The sequence below is a fragment of the Sarcophilus harrisii genome, chromosome 3, assembly GCF_902635505.1.
Source record: "Sarcophilus harrisii chromosome 3, mSarHar1.11, whole genome shotgun sequence".
Classification (NCBI taxonomy): Eukaryota; Metazoa; Chordata; class Mammalia; order Dasyuromorphia; family Dasyuridae; genus Sarcophilus; species Sarcophilus harrisii.
In genome coordinates, this window is record NC_045428.1 from 133,583,462 (window position 1) to 133,600,502 (window position 17,041).

The window sequence follows — 17,041 nt, forward strand, 5'->3', positions numbered from 1 at the left end:
TTCCATATTATCCATGTTATGGACATGAATAAACAAGAAAAAAATAAAGTATGCTTCATTTTTTTACTCATTTCATCAGTTCTCACTAAGAAGACAGATGATATTTTTCACCATAGAGCCTTTGGACTTGTCTTGAATCCTAGTATTAATGTAAATCTTTCACAGTTGATAACAGTATTACTGTTACTAGGAACAATATTCTCCTGGTTCTGTTTACTTTATTTTATATGACTTCCCATTTCTCTCCCTGAAACTATGATACTCTTCTTTTCTTATAGCACAGTTGTTTTTCTTCCCAATAAAATGCCACAACTTGTTCGACCCTTCCTTAATTGGTGATCATCCCCTCAATTTCTAATTTCATGAAACTACAAAAAGAGCTGCCAAAAGTATTTTGCACAAATATTTTCTTTTCCCTTTTCTTTGATCTCTTTGGGATACAGACCTCTTATGGTATTTCTGTATCAAAGGGTATGCATAGCTTTATAGTCCTGTGGGCTCCAAATTATTCTTCAGAATAGACTAGTTCCATATTTATAATTTCTTATAGAGAAATGATATCCCACTACATTCAGATGCCACAATTTTTTGAGCCATTCAAGCTTAATATAAATGAATCTGCTACATCCTTTTTACTTACACAAGACTATTATTTCAGTCATCACCACTGCTACTATTTCAATGTCCCTCTGTGTATTAGTTCTTTCCCTACTAATAAGCCGATGTATCCCCCCAGTGTCAAAACCCTCTCACTTGATTTTTGATCTCTCTGGTAACTATATTATTATCTCTTTTCTGCCCTTTGTTGTTAAACTTCTTGAAAAGATTTCTACAAGAGATGCCTTCACTTTCTCTTCTCTCACTTTTTTTTTTTAAACTTTTTACAGTCTGGTTTTTGATCTCATCTTTTCAATGGAACTGCTCTCTCCAAAAATACAAGTAATTTCTTAATTGCTAAATTAAATGGTCTTTTTTCAATCCTCATGCTTCTTGAGTTCTCTGAAATGTTTGATAGTACTGATCATTTTCTTCTTCTTGATACTTTCTTCTCTCTAGGTTTATTGAAATACCAATTTCTCCTGCTTCTCTTCCTCTCCAACCATTCCTCTGTCTTCTTTACTGGATCTTCATCCAGATCATGCCCTCCAACCATAGGTGTACCAGAGGTTCTGTCCTTAGGGTCACAATTCTCTTTTCCTTATATATTTCCTTGTTTGATGATCTCATCAGCTCTTGAGGGTTTAATTATCTTCTCTATGCTGATGATTTTCTAAGCTTTTTGTCTGTATTAACTTCTCTGCTGACCCCAAATTTCCCATCTCCAGTTGCCTTTCAGATATCTCATATTAGAAGTTCAATTCTTGTTTAATCACTTTTATTCTGTGACCTCATTTGGGGTTTTCTTGGCAAAGATACTAAATATGTTTGCCATTTCCTAGTTTATTTTACAGATAAGGAAACTGAGGCAAACAAGGTTTAAATGAATTGCCCAAGGTCACATAATGAGTAAGTGTCTAAGATCATTTTTGAAATAAAAAAGACATTTTCCCATCCAGCACTCTATTCATTGTCAGTTGTAAACACCTGAAATTTAACATATCCAAACTGAACTCATTATCTTTCCACTTAAATCCTCCTTCCCTTCTAATTTCCCTCTTCTTATTAAGGACAATACTATCTTTCCAGTTCCATAGACTTGCAATCTTGAAGTTATATATAACTCTTCTCTATCTCTCAGTCTCCATATCCAGTATGTGGAAATGTTTCTTGAATAGGCAACTCTTTTCTTTTACTATCTCTTACTATCCCCCTGCTGGGAGCTCTCATCAACTTACACTTGAATAATGTCAGTAGCCTGCTTCACTTCAGATCACTTAACTTCCCCATTCAACAAACTCCAATGAAGTCCAGTTTCTTCCATAATCAATTACAAAGTTCTTTAGTTTGATATTCAAAGTTTTTATGTGCTAATTTTACCTTTGTATTGTTCTTTATTCACTTTACTCATTATTATATGCTTTTATATCATAATAATGACCTTCTTACAGCTCTGAGCATTTTCTCTAGCTGCCCTTCATGCCTGGAATGTTATTCATTTAATCCTTTATTGTTTTCCTTCAGATCCCAACTAAAGTCCCTTTTTTTCTACAGGAATATTTTGCCAACTTCTAGAAACTTCACTTTTCTGATTATTTTCTATTTTTCTTATATAGCTTGCTTATTTATGCTGTTTACTTCTTGTCTCTCTCATTAGACTGTGAACTCCTTTAGGAGCTTGAGGTATTATCTTTTGTCTTTTTGTAACCTTAGCTCTTAGCAGAGTATTTGGTACATTTTACTATTGAGTCATTTAAGTCATGTCCAATTTTTCTTCTTTTTCTTCTTATTTTATTATAGCTTTTTATTTACAAGACATATCCATGGGTAATTTTTCAGCATTGACCTTCATGCCTGGAATTTAATTTATCCTCTTCTTTTGATCCTTTATTGGCTTCCTTCAGATCCCAACTAAAGTCCCTTTTTTCTATAGGAATATTTTACCAACTCCTAGAAACTTCACTTTTCTGGTTATTTTCTATTTTTCTTATATACCTTGCTTATTCATGCTGTTTACTTCTTGTCTCTCTCATTAGATTGTGAACTCCTTTAGGAGCTTGAGGCATTATATTATGTCTTTTTGTAACCTTAGCTCTTAGCAGAGTATTTGGTACATTTTACTATTGAGTCATTTAAATCATGTCCAACTCTTCTTCTTCTTCTTCTTCTTCTTCTTCTTCTTCTTCTTCTTCTTCTTCTTCTTCTTCTTCTTCTTCTTCTTCTTCTTCTTCTTCTTCTTCTTCTTCTTCTTCTTTTATTATAGCTTTTTATTTACAAGACATATCCATGGGTAATTTTTCAGCATTGACCCTTGCAAAACTTTTTGGTGCAACTTTTCCCTTTCTTCCCCTCACCTCCTCCCCTAGATGGCAAGTAGACCAATACATGTTAAATATATTAAAGTATATGTTAAATACAATATATGTGGGTACATATTTATACAGTTATCTTGCTGCACAAGAAAAATAAGATTTAGAAATAAGGTAAAAATAATTCCTGAGAAGGAAAACCAAAATGCAAGCAGACAAAAACAGAAGGATTGGAAATGCTATGTTGTGGTCCACACTCATTTCCCATAGTTCTTTCACTGGGTATAGCTGGTTCTCTTCATTATTGAAGAATTGGAACTGATTTGGTTCATCTCATTTTTGAAAACAGTCATGTCCATCAGAATTGATCATCATATAGTATTGTTGTTGAAGTAATAATGATCTCCTGGTTCTGTTCATTTCATCTTGCTGTTCATTTCTTATAGAACAATAATATTTCATAACATTCATATACCACAATTTGTTCAACCATCCTCCAATTGATGGGCATCCATTCAATTTCCGGTTTCTAGCCACTTTACAAAAAGGGCTGCCACAAACATTTTTGCACATACTGGTCCTTTCCCTTCTTTAAGATCTCTTTGGAATATAAGCCCAGTAGTAACACTACTGGATCAAAGGGTATGCACAGTTTGATAACCTTTGAGCATAGTTCCAAATTGCTTTTCAGAATGGTCGGATGCATTCACAACTTCACCAACAATGTAGCAGCATCTCTATTTTTCCACATCCTCTCCGACATTCTTCATGATCTTTTCCTGTCATCCTAGCCAATCTGACAGGTGTGTAGTGGTATCTCAGAGTTGTCTTAATTTGCATTTCTCTGATCAATAATGATTTAAAGCATCTTTTCATATGGCTAGAAATAGTTTCCATTTCTTGACCTGAAAATTGTCTGTTCATATCCTTTGACCATTTATCAATTGGAGAATGGTTTGATTTCTTATAAATTAGAGTCAATTCTCTATATATTTTGGAAATGAGGCCTTTATCAGAACCCTTGACTATAAAAATTTTTTCCCAGTTTATTGCTTCCCTTCTCATCTTGTCTGCATTAGTTTTGTTTGTACAAAAAATTTTTAACTTGATATACTCAAAATTTCCTATTTTGTGATCAATAAAGATCTCTAGTTCTTCTTTGGTCACAAATTCTTTCCTCCTCCATAGGTCTGAGAGGTAAACTATGCTATGTTCTTCTTATTTATTTATAATCTTATTCTTTATGCTTAGATCATGAACCCATTTTGACCTTATCTTGTTATACAACACTTCTATGTTGTTATACAGTGTTATAATTTTAACAGTGCTATAACTGTTATACAGTATTAAGTGTGGGTCAATGGCCTACTTTCTGCCATACTAGTTTCCAATTTTCCTAGCGGTTTTTGTCAAACAGTGACTTCTTATCTTAAAAGCTGGGATCTTTGGGTTTGTCAAAAACTAGATTATTATAGTTATTGACTATTTTATCCTGTGAACCTAACCTATTCCACTGATCAACTAGTTTATTTCTTAGTCAATACCAAATGGTTTTGGTGATCGCTGCTTTATAATATAGTTTTAGATCTAGTACAGCTAGGCCACATTCATTTGATATTTTCCATTAGTTGCCTTGAAATTCTTGACCTTTTGTTCTTCCAGATGAATTTTGTTATTTTTTTCTAGGTCATTAAAATAGTTTTTTGGGAGTCTGATTGGTATAGCACTAAATAAATAGATTAGTTTAGGTAGTATTGTCATCTTTATTTTATTCTTTCAACCTATCCAAGAGCACTTAATATTTATCCAATTGGTTAGATCTGACTATTTGTGTGGAAAGTGTTTTGTAGTTCATATAGTTCCCGACTTTCCCTTGGCAGATAGATTCCCAGATATTTTATCCTATAGACAGTTATTTTAAGTGAAATTTCTCTTTGTATCTCTAGCTGTTAGATGTTGTTAGTGATATATAGGAATGCTGTGGATTTATGTAGATTTATTTTGTATCCTGCAACTTTGCTAAAATTGTGGATTATTTTTAATAGCTTTTTAGTAGAATCTCTGGGCTTCTCTAAGTATACCATTATATCATCTGCAAAGAGCGATAATTTGGTTTCCTCATTACCTCCTCTAATTCCTTCAATCTCTTTCTCATCTCTTATTGCCAAAGCTAGTATTTCTAATACAATATTGAATAGTAATGGTGATAGTGGGCAACCTTGTTTCACTCCTGATCTTATTGGGAATGGTTCCAGTTTATCCCAATTACAAATGATGATTATTGATGGTTTTAAATAGATGCTCCTGACTATTTTAAGAATAAATCCATTTATTCCTATACTCTCAAGTGTTTTTAATAGGAATGAATGTCAAATGCTTTTTCAAATCCTTTTTCTGCATCTATTGAGATGATCATGTGGTTTTTGTTAATTTGGTTATTGATATACTTGATTATGCTAATCGTTTTCCTAATATTAAGCAGCCCTGCATTCCTGGTATAAATCCTAGTTGGTCATGGTGTATTATTCTGGAGATATTTTTCTGTAATCTTTTTGCTGATATTTTATTTAAGATTTTTGCATCAATATTCATTAGGGAGAGAACAGGAATTCGTTCTCTGTTTTCAACCTACCTGGTTTAGGTATCAGCACTATGTCTGTATCATAAAAGGAATTTGGTAGGATTCCTTCAATCTCTATTTTTCAAATAGTTTATATAGCATTGAAGTTAATTCTTCTTTAAATGTTTGGTAGAATTCACATGTAAATCCATCGGGTTCTTGGGATTTTTTCTTGGGGAGTTGATTAATAGCTTGTTCTATTTCTTTTTCCTAAAATGGGACTATTTAAGCAATTTGCTTCCTCCTCTGTTAATCTGGGAAGCCTATATTTTTGAAGGTAGTCATTCATTTCATTAAGTTATCAAATTTATTGGCATAAAGTTGGGCAAAGTAACTCCTAATTATTGCTCTAATTTCCTCTTTATTAGTGGAGAGTTCTCCCTTTTCATTTTTTAACACTAACAATTTGATTTTCCTCTTTCCTTTTTCTAATCAAATTTACCAAAGATTTATCTATTTTGTTGTTTTTTTTCATAAAACCAACTCTTAGTTTTATTTATTAATTCAATATTTTTTTTTAACTTTCAATTTTATTAATTTCTCCTTTTAATTTTAGAATTAAGTTTAGTATTTGATTGGGGATTTTTAATTTGTTTTTTTTTTTTTTTTATAGCTTTTTAAGTTGTAAGCCCAATTCATTGATCTTCTCTTTTTCTATTTTATTCAAGTAAGGCTGTAGAGACATAAAATTTCCCCTTATTACCGCTTTGGCTGCATCCCACAAATTTTGGTATGTTGTCTCATTGTTGTCATTCTCTTGGGTGAAATTATTGTATTGTGAGGCAAGGAGATAATCTAAGGCCTTTCAGTTATCTAAAACCATGTTAGGAAGAAAGTCTAAAGATTCTTGGATTGTAATGCTAGAGAAACTGAGGAAGATAGAGATTAGAGAGTATTTAATAATTTATTAAATGGAAGAGATTTACTGGGACCAAATGGTTCCACGCTTTGGTCCTAGGGCTGAATGAGACTATAGTCTCCAAGAATCCAGCAGTGAATGTCAGATACAAGATTCTTTTATAGAGTAACAAGTATAATGACATAATGGGGGAGATACCTGGATGGGAATGACCTAATGGGAGGAGGCACTCAGGATGACATAATGGGAGCTACTAGAGAGGCTCCTGATATTCTAATGATATTTTAAATGGATGAAGACCTTTATCCCATCAAACATTAAGAAGGAATGATTATAGCTTGAGGTCTAAAATACAAGACCTTTATCCTATCAAACATTAAGAGGGAGTGGTTATAACCTGAGCCAGAGTAACTGAATAGGACAATTAGGGAAACTGGGTCAGGACATTAAGAGAGAACTATGGCACAAAAGGATCTCCCAGAAAGAATGTGAAATTTCATTGGCCAGCTGGTTGATTGTGACATGAATGTTTTCATGTTCTAAGTATCCCACCCAGGGGCCTAGCAAATGTCCCAAATGTTGCCATCTTGACCCTGGATGTCATGCCATTTTTAACCTACTTGTGAGATTTGTTTCCTCTAGGTTCCAAGCTATGAACTTTCAACTGTCTGAAGTTCAGTCTGAAGATCATGGACTCATTGACTTTGACAGTCCCCTAGATGTTGCTGCTGCCATCTTCAAATCTCACATTTCCCCTCTCACAGTTCCCCTCTCAGTCTGACCCCCCACTGAGCATAGGGACAACTCTACCCCCTTGTCAGTTTCCCCAGTTGGACTCATTTTGTAGGATTAAAAATGCTGCTTCTTTTACTTCTCCCTCGGATATTTCTGAATATTCCTGTGAACTCATAGAGGACTTGAAACTATTCTTCCACAGGACCCTAGAAAACACTCTGGAGAAAAAAGAGTGAAATTGTTTGTGTCCTTCTTTCTCTTAACTCTAGTCTTCTGTCTTGTTATTTTCCACTTCGAGAATGAGAACTTTGCTCCTCCAATTCTCTTGGTATTATTCTGTGGGCCCTGCCAGTGGGGAGATAACTCCTTAGTCTTTGGCCAGGCTAGGGAACTCTGGGCAGTGGGGGCCTTCAGTAATTTTGGGTGTGCCATCAGCATCCCCAAAGTGGCCCACATGTGGGACCTGATGTATTATTTGCAAAGGTCCCATTCCCAAATGTCACCATCTCCACCCTGGATGCCACTCCATTTTTAACCTATTTGTGAGATTTGTTTCCTCCAGGCTCCAAGTTAGAAACTTCCAACTACTTATTCAGGCTGAAGATCATGGGCTGACTGACTCAGACACTCAAAATCCCCTTGATGTTGCTGCCATCTTCAAATAATTCACTTCCCTTCCAGCCTAAACCCCCATTTAGCATAAGGACAATTCTACGCCCCTTGTCAGCTTGAAGCAGCTCCAGAAGATGAGAACTCTATCCCTTTGCTCCAAATGAATTTGAGGAAGACTGCTTGAGGGGGGAATGATGTAATAGGATTCTTTGGTCCCCTGATTTTTAGGGGCTTGGGTCAGGAAACCCTAAATCTTCTGGCCTGAAGTCTGTCTCAGGAAACTCTCCTGATTCTGACCACTCCCCCAACACTCTCCACCCTTAATTCATCTGAAGATTACTCCTTAGTGTTGGGTCATAGAAGCAACATGTACTCCTTAGCCTTCTGCTATAGAAGATTAGATAAAACTGTTCTCTGTCTTTCAGTGCTTTGCTATTTCCAATAAGGAATCTAGCCCCATAAGAATTCTCAGTGTCAATAACCCTAACCCTCCCCCCCTTTTTTTTTTGCCAACTTAACTTGGAGACTGAGACTGCAAATTCTTTCGCAATACCTGTGACACCGACCTGGGGATCCCCAAATGTTGCTAGGGTGTCTGATCCCTCAACATTGTATACAGCAACACCAAGATTATATGATGATCAATTCTGATGGACATGGCTCTTTTCAACAATGAGCTGAGTGTGACCAGTTCCAATGATCTTGTGATGATGAGAGCCAACTACATCTAGAGAGAGGACCATGAAAACTGAAGGTGGATAACATTGCATTTTCACTCTTTTTGTTGTTTGCATTTTATTTTCTTTCTTATGTTTTTCCCTTTTTGATCTGATTTTTCTTGGGTAGCAAGATAATTGTATAAATATGTATGCCTATACTGAATTTAACATATTTTACCATGATTAACAAATATTGGAATACTTGCTATCTAGGGGAAGAGTGTGGGTAAGGGGGGAAATTGGAAGACAAAGGTTTTTCAAGGATTAATGTTGAAAAATTACGCTTGTATATGTTTTGGAAATAAAAAAAAAAAAAAAAAGAAAGAAAATACTATGTTGTCATCCATAGTCAGTTTTCACAGTCCTCTCTCTGGTTGTGGATGGCTGTCTTCACAAGATCATTGGAACTGACATCAATCATCTCATTGTTAGAAAGAGCTACATCTATCAGGATTGATCATCACATAATTTTTGCTGTTGCCATGTACAACGATCTCCTGGTTCTGCTCATTTCACTCAGAATCAATTCAAATAAGTCTTTCCAGGCCTCTCTGAAATCATCCTGGTGATCATCTTATAGAACACTAATGTTCCATAACATTCATATACCATAACTTATTTAGCTCTTCTCCAATTGATGAGCATCCATTCAGTTTCCAGTTTCTTGCCATTATAAAAAGGGCTGCCCCAAACATTCTTGTACATACAGGTCCCTTTCCTTTCTTTAAGATCTCTTTGGGATATAAGCCCAATAGTAACACTGCTGGATCAAAGGGGATGCACAGTTTGATAACTTTTTGAGCATAGTTCCAAATTGCTCTCCAGCATGGCTGGATCCATTCACAACCCCATTAACAATGCATCAGTGTCCCATTTTTCCCACATCCCCTTCAACATTCATCATTATCTTTTCCTGTCATCTTAGTCAATCTGACAGGTGTGTAGTGGTACCTCAGAGTAGTCTTAATTTGCATTTCTCTGATCAATAATGATTTAGAGCACCTTTTCCTATCACTAGAAATGGTTTTAATTTCTCATCTGAAAATTGCCTGTTCATATCCTCTGACTATTTATCAATTGGAGAATGGCTTGAATTCTTATAAAGTTGAATCAATTCCCTATATATTTTAAAAATAAGGTTTTTATTAGAATCCTTGAATGCAAAAAAAAAAAATTCCCAATTTATTGCTTCCTTTCTAATCTTGTCTGCATTGGTTTTGTTTGTGCAAAAACTTTTTAAACTTAATATAATCAAAATCATCTATTCTGTATTTAATAATGAATTCCAGTTCTTCTTTGAATGCAAATTCCTTCCTTCTCCACAGATCTATGAAGTAAACTACATGATGTAATGTGCAAGGAAAAGCAAAGATCATATGTGAAAATGAAAAAAGTGAAAAGAGATTGGATAATGAGGAAGGGGCCAAGTTGTGAAAGGTTATGGGTTATATCTGAAACTGGAAGTCATAGGGAGACTCTAGAGTTTATTGAATAGGGGGCTGACATGGTCAGACCTGTGCCTTAGGAAGGCACAATATGCCATAATATGACAACTGAGTGGAGGGTAAACTGGAATGGAGAGAGAGACTCCAAAAGCTAAGCAATGAGGTCTGAACCAGTGTAATAGTAGCTCAGATGAGAGAAGGAAGCATATTCAGAGATGTTATGTAGGTAAAATCAATAGAACTCAGCAACACATTGGATATGGGAAGCTAGGAAGAGTAAGGAATCCAAAATGACAGGAGTTAATTTAGTGAGTGATGTGCTCAAATTGGAAGTAACTTATGATATTTCAGTAGTACGCAGTCTGGAGACTGATCTAATGGTTTTCTTTCACTCTTTCCCCCCCCCACCCCACCCCCTTTTTTTTTTTTTTTTTGCTATCTTCTTACTCTGCATAATTATGAAATCCCATTTAAGCCTATCTTTGCCAGTATTCCATTCTGAAATTGGTCATTCCTTCATCACTCTTTCTCAATCAAAATTCTTGATAATGGAAAATGAGAGTAGAGAGCTGTCAAATAGCACAAAACAAAACAAAAAAATTGACTTTAAGGTATGGGTCATAAGTCAATGGATCTAATCCATCAAACACTTTTTCTTTAAACGAAAGAATCTCAACTTAGAGAAATGTGTGGGAGAGAACAGTTTTAAAACCAGGTCCTTTGACTACTTCAGGAAGCAGATTTTTCATTCCTCCTACAAGCCCCCCCACTAGTCCTAAAGGGAGTAAAATACATGGACTTGGCATTATTAAGTAGCATGCAGCTGCATACTCCTCCTACCCACCCACCCTTCAAAAAATAAAAAAAAATACCCTTTACCAGTAGTTATGCACCCCACTAGGCTGGTAAAAACAGTCATGGATTGGGAAGAGTGTGTGGGTTGTAAGAACAGCAGGAATATTTGAAATTTTGATAAATTAAGCTTATGTCTCATATACTTAAGTAATTGCAACTGTTGATATGCTCTCTCTGTCTCTCTGTTTCTGTCTCTGTCTCTTTCTCTGTTTCTCTATCTCTCTCTCTTAGAAGGTTCCTGCAATTATCAGATTCAAGAAGTTAGAGGAATGCTTCCTTAAAATGGAAAATATTAAGGATTAGGAATTGGAGAACTTTGATTTCAATGAAGGATTCTAAGGAAAGGCATTTGTTATAACAATCACTAGGGAGAGATAATTGTGCATGGAGCAAATTTGTCTGTGACAGAAAGTTGTGTTGGGGGAAAAGATCAAAGTTAAGTAATATGTTTGCAAATGCTAGGAGAAACTCAACATTTAGTGATGTCATATACACATTGCTATAACAACTAATTGAAACATCTAAATTTTGTCTGTCGATATTTATTCAGTAACACAAAATATATTTTTTGAGCTGAAGTTGGTACAAAGGCTGATGGAAATACAAATAGCTGCATAAGCCTATTTCTTTGCTCTCTTCGAATTAAAGGAAGGGGGTATAGCATAAACATAATAATACAAAAATCATAAATAATAAATGCATAGGAAATGGGTAAGTGGAGTTCCTTATGAGTTATGAGGAGGAAAGATCCTTACTTCTTGGAAGTTGGTATGGGTGAAAGGAGAGATTACGGAGAGATTTTTGATTCTTTGTATATAAATTAGTGTTTAAAGTTGTTGAATGCCTATTCAATAGATCTTGTAGGTAGTGAAAAAGCTTATTTTAGACTTAAATAACAATGTTCAGAAAGTATGGGAGCTTTGGAGAAGACTAGGGCATGTTTTCATGATCCTGCTTATTTTCATCACTAAGTATTTAGGAAAGTAATATGAGGTCAAAATATGAAAGCAAGATTGGGACCTGCCAGGCTAAGGAGTTTGAAAGTTATTCAGTGGGACATTGAGAGTTGAAAAATCTTGAACAGAATAATGACATGGCCAGCTCTGTGCACAAGGAAGATTAATCTGGCATCAGTGTGAACAATTGAATAAAGGGGAGAGAGTGGAGACAGAAATACTAATGAAACTGTGGTTTCAGCTCAGGAAGGTGGTTAATGAGGTAGCAGAAGAGTGAAAAAAGTAGAGAAGAATGTAAGAGAGATTATAAGGGTAGAATTGATAGGACTTGTCAAATGAATAGGATTTGGGAAGTAAAGAAGAGGGAAATAAAAGCAATAGTGTTTCAAACCTAGGAGATTCAATGAATGATAGTTATTAATGATAAAAAATGCTTAAAAATTCAAACAAAACAAATAGAATGTATATGTGAGCTCTTTACTGCAGATATTCCCTCTAAACTTGCAGATTATAAACTATTTATGACTGCCCATCCTATACTACTCTTGTTCATGTCTAAATAAAATTGTCATTCTACTCAGCTGTTCACCTGGATCATCTTGCTATATACATCTTGTTTCAGCACTTTTCTCTACCAAAAGTGTACTCTCCAAACTGGACCTCCGGAAACAGAAACTTGAGTCTCTGGGAGAGAGACTCAATTCGTATGTGAATGAGTACTATCTAGTCAAACCTAAGATTTTCAGACCAGCTTCATATACTATGGAGCTTTCCTTTGTGTTTTCTTAACATTTCACCTGAATCATATCTGTATTATCCTTTAACTCCTCCACTTACCACAAGCTTTTAATTTTTTTTCATATTCATTTTGAATTTAAATGCAAAAAAGAGTATATTTCCATGTGCATAACAGAATATAAAAATAGGATTCAATATAAAACCATGAATTTCCATATCAAACGATTTACTTCTTTTTGGGTGTGAGAAAAAAAAAAAAACTAATAAATACTGCACATTGTTTTCAAAGCTACTCTGTTTTTCTATGCTTCCTTTTAAATTTTCATTTGGTCTCTATTGTGTGATTTTTTTCCGCCTTCCCTTAATCTCCTGCCATAGAGAAGGCTAAAACTAAATACAAATGTCTGTATGTGTATATGAATAAATACACATAGACATATGTATCTATATATCTATATCTATCTACAATATACTTGTCTGGAGGTAGATGGCATTTTCCTTCATAAGTCCCTTGTAATTGGCTTGAGTATTTATTATACTCAAGACAAATTAGTTATTCAAAGTTGTTCTTAAGACAAAATTTCTTACTATGTACAATGTTCTCTTGGTTCTACTCATTTCAATTTTTATTATTTCATGCCAGTCTTTCTATGTTTTTCCAAATTAAACCAGCTCATAATTTCTTATATCACAGTAACATTCCATCACAATCATATCACAACTTATTTTAACTATTAGAGGCATGTATCATTTTAGGTAGTCTGATAGGTATGAGATGATATCTTGTGTAAGCTTCCATTTCTCTAATATATAATGATTTAGAGCATTCTTTCATATTACTTAGTAGTTTTGATTTCTTCATTGAAAAACTGTCTGTCATATCCTTTGACCATTTCTCAATTGGGAATGACTTGTATTCTTATAAATTTGAAAAGAATTATACATATAGATCTTTATCTGAGAGACTGGGTTTGAAAAAAAATTCTCCCTAATTTTCTGCTTTCCTTCTCATCTTGGCTACATTAGTTTCATTTGTACAAAACTTTTAAAATTTTATATAATCAAAAATTTTACACTTCAAAATGCTTTTTATTTCTTTGTTTATTCATAAATTTTGTCCTTATCCATAAGTCTGACAGTAAGATTTTCTTGTGATATCTCTTTTATCTAAGTCTTGTATCCATTTTGACCTTGTATTGGTAAATAGTTTAAGATACTGTTCAATGCCTGATTTCTACCAGATTGTTTTCCAACTTTCCCAACAATTTTAACAAAAAAAAAAATAGAATTCTTATCCCCAAATTTAAATCTTTACATTTGTCAAACACAAGGTTACTATAATCCTTTATTACTATGGATTGCCTATTTTCCATTGAATGATGTTTCTATTCTTGGTCAATACCAGATAGTTTTGATATTTACTGACTTATAATAGTTTTAGATCTGATTCTGTTGAAATGCTTTCCTTTTTATTTTTTCATTAGTTTCTTTGAGATTCTTGACTTTTTGTTCTTTTAAGTAAATTTGGTTGTTTTTTTCTAATTCAGTAAAAATGATTTTTTAGGAATTTAGTTGGGATTGAATAAATACCTAAGATCGTTGGCTTTATTATATTGACTTTGCCTACCTATGAAAAATTAATATTTCTCTATTTAAATCTGGATTTATTTTTATAATGACTTTTATAATTATGTTTGTGTTATTCCTGGATCTGTTGTGGCAGGCATATGTTCAAGTATGTTATCCTGTCTATAGTTATTTTAAGTGAGGTATCTCTTACTATCTTTTCTTGTAGGGTTTTGTTGGTGTTATATAAAAATTCTGATGATTTATGTGAGTTTATTTTACATTTTACTACTTCACTAAATTATTAATTTTTCAGCTTTTAGTTAAATATTTAGGTTTTTCTAAATATATCATCATATTGCATGCCAAAAAAGGAGTTTATTATCTCATTTCTCATTCTGATTCCTTCAACTTTTTTACCCCTTATTTGCATTGCTATTTCTAAAATGATATTGAATAATATTGGTGACACATAATGCATTTTCCCTGTTTATCTCATGCTTCATTTGCAGAAAATAATTGCTCCTTTTGACTTCTCCCTACCCATTGTTATATTTTTAGAACAAGCTCATCATACTTAGTTCAGCCCAAATCTTTCTTTTAAACTACGTAATGATGATAGCCTTAAGAATACTGATAACATTTTCACACATAAGAAACAATCAATTTGACCTTATTAAGTTCCTCATAATTGATCATTAATGTTTATCTTATGTATTTCTGAATCTTGTTGAATTTTTCATTGGGTTCTGGTCTTTTTGTCACAAATACCTTCTGATATTATCTCTCCTCAATCTGCTCTACAAATAGTTTTTCTAAGAAATTGTTTCACTTTTTCTTCTTTTTTTTTCATTTTTATGATTTTATTTCTTGCTGTCTTATACCATCATTAACTTTCCTTGCCCAATTCTAATTTTCAAGAGCTTATTTTTTTACTCAAGTTTTTGGATCTCTCTCTCTCTCTCTTTTTTTTTTTTTTTCTGGTTGGTTGACTTTCTTTTCATAAATTTTCTTGTTTTTTTTCTTGTTCTTTTTTTCCTCCCTACTTTTGAATCTCTTTCATTTGCTTTGAAGTCCTTTTTAAAAACTTCTTCCAAAAACTTTTGGGGGGGCTTGTGATCATTTGATGTTTCTCTTCTACATTTTGCAGTTTCCCAAAGGCAATTTAACCAATACTCTGAATAAGTGAATAATTTTTTGGACAATCTTCTGTGTTCATTCACAAGTGTATGTAACAACAAAAAATACATTCCCATATGTATATGTATGTGATTTATTATTTATTTTTAACATATTTTTTAAACTGATGTACAGTCTCTCCCCTATTTGTTGAGAAGGCATGTAATATGAGATTGATTAGTAGATATTTTGGAGATACATTGGAACTAGATAATGAATTTGGCCTAGAATTAAACTGATAGAAATAAGAATATTCAAATAAAGAAAAAGTTTTTAGGTGAAAGATGAACTGTGTTAGACAGTTTGAGATATCAGCAGAACATCTAAGTAGGTATTTCCTGAAGTTATGATCAAAACTCAAGAAAGAAATCTTGGCTGGAAATGTAATTTTGGGAGTTACATGCAAAGAACTGATCATTTAAGTTATAATAATAGATAAGATCTCTATGTGTTAAGGGACAGGTAATTCTCTGAGAGCCTCCACAGCTGTAAATCATAACATCTGAAGGAGTTGCACCTTGCTGACACAGGTGTTGCAGACTGGGAATGAGATAAATTGGAGGCAGAGGGAAGAGGAGAGAGGTCAGACAATGCCAAGGGCCTCTCTAAGTCAGAGAGGTCAGAGAACAGCAACGGACTCCCAGTCTCCTTGTATCATCCTCTCACAAGAGGAGATCCATTCTGGGTTGGATCTCCAGCAGTCACTGTCAGGTGGCTCCCATGTATTCCAACAGCTCCTGTGTATTTCAACATCTGTGAGAGAGAATAAAGGTATAAATACAAGGAAACAAACTTAGGGGAGAAGATTGGGAAGGGGAAAGATAGAAGGAAAATGAGGGTAATGACTTAGAAAGCAATAAAGCTTATAGAACAAGGCTGATAATCTCTGCTTCCTTAGAGTATATTGATATTGGATAATGTATTCAAATGGACAATATAACTAATGAAAGGCAGTGTGTGTAATGGATAGAAAACTGGCCTCAAAATTAGGAAGATCTTGATTTCAATATTATTCTCACACATATTGTCTGGGTGATCTTGAAGAAATCACTAAAGCTTTCCCTGCCCAAGCAATCTTACAGAGTGGGAATTCTCTCTATTATTGAAACATCAGTTCTAGTGTCTTCTCTCCTCTGATTCCTTTTCCCTCTACATAACTAACAGTACAATTTGAAAGTAAAATAAAAGATATAAGTACGCATTGTTGCATATGACATTCAGCATTTTTCTGCTTTTATTTAATTGATTATTTTGGAGATAAACAGACCTATGAAATCAATCAAAGCAGTCAAACTGACTGTGCATCTTAATACAGCCTTAGATTTATTCAAAGGTAAATGGGAATTAGTTTTGAGTTTGGGGAATAGAAAATAATATAACAATAACTCTAGAGTTGAATGGCATTACAATGCATGTCAAGGGTCAAAATCTTTAGAATTTAATAGAAAAGAAGGAAAAAATGGAGGGATATAGAAGTCCCTATATTGTAAGATTAGGGTTTAAAAAGGTGCTGAGACTGCAGTGAAAGATAAGAAGATATATTATTAAGGAAAATCAGCAAAACTTTATGAATGACTAGGAGTAGAGAATGATTCTAAAATTATGATTCAAGGATGTTGGGAAGAGTCATTGATATTTATGAGAAAATAATATAGATTATTATTATTAACCCCAATTGGCTCAACAACAACTAACTAAATAATAATCTATGTAAGGCAGTAAAATTTTCTCCCCTAAGAACATAAGATTATCAACAACAATACTATATGATGACCAGTTCTGATGGACCAGGCCATCCTCAGCAACGAGATCAACCAAATCATTTCCAATGGAGCAGTAATGAACTGAACC